At 36.9% G+C, this 10,120-nt stretch overlaps 1 pseudogene; it reads right to left on the reverse strand.

The window, feature by feature from the left end:
* Positions 1-3,127: 3,127 nt before the first annotated feature.
* Positions 3,128-4,476, reverse strand: LOC149235869 (UDP-glycosyltransferase 89B2 pseudogene; annotated as a pseudogene).
* Between the last annotated feature and the right edge of the window lie 5,644 nt (positions 4,477-10,120).

Consider the following 10,120-nt stretch of genomic DNA (forward strand, 5'->3'; position numbering starts at 1 on the left):
TCTTATATTGGCCCTCTCCACTACTTCTCCTCCAAACTCTTTGGGAATCTGGCTTATTGGTTGATGTGCTTCAAGGCACTTCATCAGATAGAAGGAAGCTCTCTCTAATTTGGTAGAGATGGAAACAATCGTGGAGATTAAAATTGGAGTCAATGCCACCTATCCCGAAAAGGATTTAGGGAATGCTACCCTTCAATTGAATAAGGGTAGCTCGATTCATTAAGAAGAAGTTCTTTATGTACCTGATCTCAAGAAGAACCTGGTGTCCATTTCGGCAATTGAAATCAAAGGATTCAAGGTGGCATTCATCAATGGAAAGGTACGTGTTTGAAAAAGGAATTTCTCAAAATGCTTTTATTCTTGGGTTCAGGGTTGGCAATTTATATCAAGTTGCAGGAAGTCCACTAGGGACCATGTCAGTTGACACATCTCTTCTATAGCACCAAAGGTCTGCCTATTATGGGGCCCTACCCAATATGAGTCAAATGGTGATAGGGATGCCTGAATTCAAGAAGAGAATGAAGGTACACGTCTGATATGTACCGAAGGAAAATCTTACCAGGGGACCATTCCCCTTGTGTAGCAAGTCCACAGGTTTGGAAGTTTTTCTAAAACGCAGTCATGGTAAAGCTGCCCTAAAACGTAGTCATGGTGAAGCTGTTCTAAAATTCAGTCATGGTGAAGACCTAAACACAGTCATGGTGAAGACCTAAATGTTGTCCATAAAATATCTACATGTTGCCTTATCTAGGCCCTAAAAGAGATGCCACATACATTTTTCTAAGCCGCAGTTTGAGGAGGGTTTCTCATGTGGCCTAACTGTTGTGAGCACAAGCCCTAGCCACAGTCCTATTGGGAGGACCATAGTCTTTACCTACCTGCATAGGATGAGAAGAGCTGGTCGCAGTCCTAGGGAATCTCTAGCTGTCAAAGAGTGTAACCAGATGTTGCCTAAACACTATCTGATTGTTGTCATAACAACAAAGAAAGAAATGGCATAACGCAGTCCATGGAGAGGCATGTCTCAGCCCTCATGACTATGTAGCAATAAGAGGATGACATTGTTGTTCAAGGGTAAAGATAACTCACCCTTACTTGCTATTGGGCTAGGCCGTATGCCGTAGCTAGCAACATAAAGGAATAAACACAATGAAAGTACAATGCAGCACAATGGACAGTATGGTGCATCACATGATGTAATAAGATGCACCATGGTTGTATTGTTAACACCAACATGGTTGTATTGACACTATGTATAGATGCAACATACTTGGATGGATGCTACATGATAAATGCAGTCACTATTGTGGGCAGCATGGATGCAGTACAGTGCAACACAATGGTATAGCATGGTGACGATGGGCATGTAGATATAGCAGCAGCTCGATGCATTGAAGCAGCTAGTTGATGATGAGTACAACATGATGATGTGATACTGCTCAGTGATGGGAGAAACATAGTGATGAGAGAATCTCAGTGATTGGGTGTAGCACAGTGCCAGGTGCAGCTTGATGATGAGGTGTAGCACAGTGATGGGTGTAGCATGGTGATGGAGTCACCTTGGAGGTTTAGTTGAAGCATTATGCCTTCACTTGAGATCAGATCAACTACCTCATTACGTTATCTTCATGGTCAATATCTCTGATCTTATCTTGTCAAGTCAAAACGTTGACTTCTGATGTATATGTAGTATCTCTCTCTCTACTGAACTATTGAAGAATACATAAGAATAATTTATCAAGGGTTTCCCCACATTGGGGTTTCGATCAATCATTCAACATCTTCCCTTTTTAGTCATTTTTTTGTCTCTACTCTTTCTCTTGGTAGCTAAGGGCTTAAGTAGATCTATTAGAGAAGCCAAGAGATCAAATGGTTTAAACAAAATTAAAATAGGGATCTCTTTTACCATGAATCATGTTTTATTTTTGAACAATGTCCTATTTTCTATAAATGGATCTGTTTGGAAAGAAAGTAAACTGAGAGAGATTTTGGACAATTGCAATATGGGTTCATAGACGGAAAAAAACTTCCAAATCAACCACTTGCTTTAATGGTTTGAATGAAGAATAAGAACAAAGGGGCCTTCTTTATTTCCATATATGTTATTTATTTTTAATATGTGGGGTCAAATACATGGGTTTAAAACTTGAAGCCCCATGACTACAAGAAAAAAGATTGGGGATGGTTGTTGGAAAAGTTGTAAGCTCAAATTCCACATTGGAGTAACAAATAGTTGTCACTTGGAGAAGAGTTGACATTGGTCAAATCAGTATTAATGTCATCCCAGTATTTTGGCAAGCTCCCTAAATTCAACGTTCATTGTGCCCTGATTCCAAAGAAAGATAGGCTAGAGTCCTTTGCAGAATTTAGACTCATCTCTTTGTGCAACTGTGTGTACAAAATTGTTTCAAATATTCTAGCCTCAAGAATAAATAAAAAATTATTACAAATGCCATTTCTCGAGAGAAGTTTGGCTTTCTTGGAGATAAGAAACTTTATGAAGCAATTGGTGTTTCCCAAGAAGGGCTTCACACAAGAAAATCTAAAAAGTGCAAGGCAGTAATTTTAAAACTTCACCTCTTCAAGGACTATGATCAAGTTCTATCACACAGGGCCATGTATCCTACTTTTCCATGAGTTCAACATGTAAATTAGTTGAAACACGACATGTCTTCTACATGCCTATGAGAAATTTATGTATAGCCTCAACTTTTGAAGTGATTGAAATAATTTTTCTAAGCAGATTCAAAACTGTAGAATCCTTCGTTTTTTTTTTAAACATAACATATTATTTTAATAACTTTTGATTTTTTTTCATAAAATCAAAATGAATCCTCTACTTTTTTCTAAAAACAAAATGATATTTTTTTATCAACTGTTTTTGACTCCATTTTTTTTAAACTAGAATGATTGGTTGTAATCATTCATATTTCAAATCACAAAATACTAAATCAGTTATAAGTTCTTCATACATTTCTGAGCCATCCCTCCTATGTTTTGAAATCTTCCTTTCTATATAATGACAATTGAACAAATATGGATTTTATTGCAAATATGGGTAGCAGAAGTCCCTATCCAAAATGATGAAATTAGCATAATCCCAGGACAAGGTTAAAACAAGATCTATCTACTTGGAATGAGATATGGATCCCCCTTCTTGCACTACTAGTTTCACTACCTTTCTCAGCTCCTCTGCCCTTTTCATCTCATCTCCTTCTCTTCGCATAAGTTATTTCATTGCAGTTATCAAGTCATCTCTATTGGGAACTATGTTGTCACCTTCATAAAACATGATTCACACCTTGAGATAATCAACTAATAATGCATCAATATAGTATTAATCTACAATCATGGGCCACGTTATCAGTGGGACTCCCATTGTGATGCTCTCCAGGGTAGAATTCCACCCACAATGGTTAAGAAAACCTCCAACAGAGGGGTGTGAGAGGACCAAGAGATGGGGTGCCCAACCTCTGATTACCAAGCCTCTGCCCTTCATTCTCTCTTCAAAACCTTGAGGAAGCATGCCATATTCATCAGCAGGCATACTACTAGGTGGATCCCTGATGACCCAGATGAAGGAATCTTCACTTGCCTCCAGCCCTGTTGCCATCTCCTCTATTTGTTTATTTGAGACAAAGGTCTGGCTGCCAAAGAAAATATAGATAACAGACTTCTCCTTCTGAGAATCCAGCCATTGCAGACATACCAATTCTTTGATTAAAGTGGGTTTCCCTCTCTCAATCATGTTTGTTCCCCGCTCCAACTCGAAAACATCAGGAGGAAGTAGAGGACCTACAGACCAAACAGGCCTACCAAAAACAACCCTGCACAAATGATCTATATAAACAACTTCTAGATCATAGAAAGTATTGATAAGGGTACCCCAACTTTCCACATTCAAATCCATGTTATATCTCATGAATTTAATGACACTATCTGAATTCTTGTACCTACAGAGAAGGGGGGAGATTTGATACTGGGGAAAACTAATAGGATGAGGTAGATCAAGAATATGGATTGCATCATTATCTGCTGATACTTGTTCATGCAGCATGTATTTCTAGAGAGCATGAATGATAGAAGTAGAAAAAGCAACGATGGGGTAGAACACTATCATGGGTATGTCGAGCTTGGCAGTTGTGTTCTGAGTCCAGCCAAGGAAGAAATCATTGATAGTGAAACAGGAGGGTGGAACCCATCTGAGTTCGTGTTCTGATGGTCGAACAAATCTTCTATTGGATGAGCGAGCTCCTTGATTGAATACATGAAGAGTGGGAAGAGATGAAGTGCAAGAAGTTGCTCTATATTTTCACATCCCGAGGGAATTCCTTGGGTAGGATGGAAGGGGATGATAAGAGGTTGAATGCGAAGGCCCTCTGTAGAAGATGTGTGCAATAGAGAATTAAGGAGAGATTAATTTTGCGAAGTTGTGAGGATTGTTAGCGAGAGCCCATGAGACGCGAGAGACGGGAAAGATCAGGAATATGAATGTATATCTTCTAGCCTCTAGGGTACATAATTTGGGGTGCATCTCATCCTTTTTAAGTCCTCATATATGGATTGTTAAAGAGGAAATTTAGTATTGATTATGTATGTTAGGAAATAGTATAAGGGGATAAGAAGTTTGTCATGTGATTACGATATGAGAAGATAGGAAATGGGGCGGAGATCTAGATCTATTATGTCTTTATTTTCATCCACTAAATATGGATGACAAAATAGACAACAGTACATGTGGGCATAAATAAAGAGGAGGTGGGAAATAGCCTAAATCAAGTAGACAATTTTTAATTGAATAAGACATGAAAAAACCAAAATGGTATCAAAATACCTATTATGGTAGTTAGATGAGACCCTTTATATAAGAGACAAGGGAAAGAAAAAATAGGTAAGCCATATCTTATTATGAAGAATGATTTTATAGCTAACCTTCAATAAGAATATGGGATAGAGGGCTATGGAGAAGTCAAAGGGAAGACTACAATGAAAGTAGTCTATGAAACTTTAATGTGAAACCTTCATAAAGCTAGCATTAGAAAAGAAACCCATTAAAGAAAAATGGTGTTATCTAAAATCCATTCAAAATACTTGATAGAAACAAAGTAAGCTATGTAGAAAAGGGTTTTGTCTAAAAAGAGTTGCTTGATTACACTTTTATTTCTACTACACAAAATGAGAACATTTTACATGTTATTAAAAATAATAAGGTAATGATAAAAAAATTTATCGACTGAATATAAAATACTTTATCATAAAGGAAGAAAAATACATTTACTGATCATAAGGTCACAAGGATTTAAAACTCTAGCAAAGAACATCTATTTTGTATATGGAAGAAACATGGTTTCCTTTCATATGACAGTCCACTCCCCTGAAGTCTTCATATAGAAACATGTTTGCCTTTCATATGACCTCCTCGCATTCCTAGGAGACCCTACAAAAAGTGTATGATATCTGAATCACAAAATGTTGCTTCGAAAAATTCACATGCTTTTGGGTATGAAATTTGGCATTACTAAAATTTGGTTCTATTTTGTTCACCACATGACTGGGGTAAAACAAATTCTTTTTGGTGTCATTTAAAAAGTGATTATGCAAAACCGATCAACATAATAAAACATTTCGCATGAACATATAGAACATATAGCAAAATCCAAAGTAAAACACTCTTCAACAAGCTTACTTAGATTCAACAAACATATCATCACATGGTGAACAACAAGACTATTTTAACTTAAAACTTTTTTACTATACTTGTTGGTAGATCATACCCTGTTAGTCTTGAGCTTTCATTATCTTTACAATGCTAGCACAAGAATAAATTGTCCTTGATAACCCGAGATAGCACATTGTCTATGGTCTATAGAGGTGAGGGAAGCAAAGAAATATGATTGGTGCCCATAGATGACAATATATTTGTGACCGGGTAACTTTCTCCTAGGATAGAGGATTTAGGAATGATTCATTGGAGGGCTTGAACTGGTCAAATCTATTCTATATCACTAGAATATTTGTTTGATTATTACATCAATAGAAATATGAACATGTACAGAACAAACATAGACACTTTTTACTACATAAATTACCAATTCAAGGAGCATCTCCAATCCTACCCATTGTGTGTATAAAGACATCCCCCAGCCCATTGTATTACATATGCCTCCTAATTTTAAAAATTACTTCTGATCAGTAATAGCTCATTCTAATGGAATTTCTTTCATCAGTTTGTTGTATTCCTATTGCCATTTGGATGTTTCCTGTTCTATCTTGAATATAAGAAACTAGGAATTACATTTCATTTCATTGATTGGTTTACATGAGAGCCACCTCTGCTAACATTATCAATAGTTGAAAGTATTATTATCCAGGACAAGTGATGAAGACAGGCAACTTGTTTATGCGCAGTTTTCTCTATGCAATCCAGCTTTTAGGGCAGATTTCTTAAAGTGCTCTCAGAAAGAATTGTTGAGACAAAAACTAGTAGGAGTAGACCACATCCTGTGCTGCCACTCTATTCAGTTGTTGATTACAAAATCCTAACAATTGACAATGTTTGTTAAGGATACATTTCTACACTCACTAGATGAAAGAAAACGTAGGAAAATACGCTCAGTTTTAATGGAAACCTCATTTATTCCCAGAATTACAATGAAACCTTGACTAACCCATGAGCTCCTATGGCCCTAATTCACACAATGAATGAAATTTCAAAAAGGAATGAGGCCTCTTTGATTTCACACAAATATAACACCACAAAGAATTCTAAGAGCAAGAATGCAACCCGACGTCTCTAATTTGCGACTTTGCCCATGACATGAAAAATAGAGGTGAATATTCACAGAAAATACACAACTAAATGAGCTCTATATCCTTCTAATTTATATACAATGTATGTTAATCATGATATAAGAAAGCCAGTTCAGAATTCCCTAAAATAAACCAAAAATAGAGAAATGGGCCACAAAGGAAAAATTTTGTCAATGTCATCTCCTAGGGTTTTAGCAAAGAACAAAAAGTCAATAAGATTCAAGCAAGAAGTATAATTAAGACATAAAACCCTAATTTTAATTCAGGTTCCATACCTCAACATGCAACAAATAGTCATAATTTCAGTTCTGGCCATATTGTGAAAATATTACCCTTGTCGCGATTATTGAAAATCATGGAGACGATGGATGGAGCAAGGGTTATGGGAACCCTTCATTTTGCAGTGCATGGCATGATAGTCACAATGTCATATTAAGAGTGGCACGACTAGTAAAGAATGGTTTCCACACCTCTCTGTGGCAGTAATAAATGCATGAAAACCCAACCGCCCATCTCCATTAACCTTCATAGATAAATAAAGTTGGAGACACAATGCAGTCTCGGGCAGAGAAATCCCCATTTGCTTAGCGCCCTGGAATGCCATACCCATGTAACCATATCCTTAAGCATATAATATTCAAAAACCCCAGGCAAAACATCTCGTCCGATAAGCCTCTCTCCAAATAGAAGTTCCATGACCTTCGAACCCTTCTTCTCCTCGGGAAGGAGACAAGTACTTAGACACGTCCAACCTAAATTTGTCAGCAAATACAAGGCCCTTGCTCAAAACTCCTAGGTTCACCGCAATCGTAATTTGGTTCACTATTTTTTAGCTTTGGCCTGAGCCTGAACGCCCTAGATAAGTCAATAATCCCATAGCCCTGAACAAGGATTTCAGCTTCGCCACAGTCTTAGCATGCCTCCCCAGCAAGATAGCTAGTGTTGTCCTTAGCCCCTTTTCCCCCTTCAACACTGACACATCCATGTATTTGCAGCCTATAACTTGGTCATCCCATAGCCCAAAACAAGGATTCCAGCTTCGCCACAGTCTCCTCACGACCCTCCATTATTTAGAAGTTGGTTATGACAAGCCATGAAATTTATGGGGAAAGACACTGAGTAAATTTTTTTCGCTTACCATATAGTTAGGACAGTTACTCCTTTCCCTAGAGATAAATTATCTTAGATGGGAAAAAAGAGGGGGAGGAGAGTATGAGAGAAGTCCTGACGCAAAAAAAAAAAAGGAAGATGGAAAGAGACGAAACTCTCCTGCAAGATGTTTCTAGATATAATTCTTGACCTGGTTGGTCGGTGGAACTCTATCTGACGCCCTAGTGCTCAAACTAAGGGCCCTATACTGTAGCTGGTTGGGACTAGGTGGCTCTAGGGTGAACCTGTGAATGTTCTTGATCTAAACTGTTCTGGAAGTGGAAAAATGGCTCAGGGGGAGAACTGGTGGTTTTCATTCTCATTGGTTGGGAGGAGTGGTCTTCTCCTTTGTAAATTTCTTGGAAGCCTGACCTTAAAAATATAAGTACTTCTAATTCTGTAAACTATAGTATGTATAATACTATTTGAATCCATCGTAATATGCTTTATTATAAGTCTCTATATACTGGTTATAAAAAAAAATGATATGTTTGTCATGTAGAAGAGTTTACGACTTGTGGCTGACTTGAGAATGTAAAAGAAAGGGAAATCAGTAAGTATTGTAGAAGTTTGTTTAACTTGTGTTGATCAGTTGTGTGTAATTATGAAAGATTCCAAGAAACTATACAAACTATGTGGTGTTAGATAAGTCTTCAGAGATAAAATCTGTTGTACAAACTACAAGAAATGACTTACATCTATTTACTGAATTTAGATTATTTTTTGTTAATCTCAAGTCATTAAATAAAAATATGAAATAGTAAGAGATAAGTTAGAGACTCTACTTGAGATTGGGTTAGATTTTGGGTCCAGCTGACATAGTCAACAACCGAGACCCATCACTAAATCATCTGATAGTTATGCGGAGCCTAAATCATCATATAGTCATGGGAAGTCAAAAAAGGGAAATATAAATTCATTAATAACAAAAAACGAATGGTGGGTTCAAGAAATATTTTAGAATCGAACTTTACCACTCTTTGTCTTTTTAAAAGAAAAAATGGTACAGGCGTATGTAAAGATATACATTCACCTGATAGACTCACATCAATACTAATTTTTAATAGGGTCACATAAACTATGTGATACAAACAAAATTGTAATCAAATCCTCGGAAAAGGAAACCCTTTCCAGGAAAGGAACTCAATGATACTAGGAACTCAATGATACCCAAGTACATATTTATATGCACAGTAACAAATTTTAATAAAACAACACATATATAACTCTTGAGGAGATGATAGGCCTAAAACAAATTTCAGCAATCATCCTCAGCGATGACTGTTTGTTAACCATATATAATAATGAAGAGAAATTTTGAAGTCCAGTCTCAGGAAAATAATATTTTAAGGCCACAACATTGGCTTAGTGATGTGTACATTGGAAATTTGATCTTGGCGAGAACTTGCTAAAAGGCATATAATCCAAATGTGAGAAACAGTAAGTTGGGTTGAGGCCTTATGGTCCATCCCTGCAATTAGAACAACTAAAATTTCAATAAGGATCTGGAGTGTGTATCCGCTTTAAGCTGGAAATAGAAAACCCTAGCCCAAATGTAGGAAAATCTATTCGGCAGTACCCAAGGAATGTTCATCAGATAGTGAAGTAAAAAATATATATATTAAGATTTTCTGGGAAGAGAAGGCTCACCTAGTGAAGAAAATAGTAGGTTCAAACTCTGTCCCTATAACCAGAATAGCGAATAAAAATAATGAAGAGAAAAAATATTATTCTACAGAAATTGATGAATATAAATAGTGTGTTACCTAGTTCGCTGGCAGAAATTCGAACGTGCTCCAGCTGAAGCCTAGGAGAACAACCATGGGATATTGACTCATCCAAACCCTGGTTGGGCTTACCTAGGTGCCATGCCAGAAATTTGAATGTGCTCCAGCTGAAGCTGAGGAGAACTACCATGGGATATTGACTCGTCCAAACCCTGGTCGAGCTTTCCTATGTGCCAAAGTTCAAAGAGGATAGGAGTAAAACGAAAGTGACCATAACTAAAAAGGTTAAAAGGATTTCTTATACAATATTGATTGTGTAAAAGAATGAAGGGAACCTGTGGTAGAATTCACTAGCCATGACCTGGGAAATAAAGGGAACTCTGTCCCTATAACTAGAATAGTGAATAAAAATAATGAAGAGAAAAACTATTATT

The sequence above is a fragment of the Pinus tabuliformis genome, chromosome 8 (genome assembly GCF_031772625.1).
Source record: "Pinus tabuliformis cultivar Carrire ecotype Pingquan chromosome 8, CPIR1, whole genome shotgun sequence".
Lineage (NCBI taxonomy): Eukaryota > Viridiplantae > Streptophyta > Pinopsida > Pinales > Pinaceae > Pinus > Pinus tabuliformis.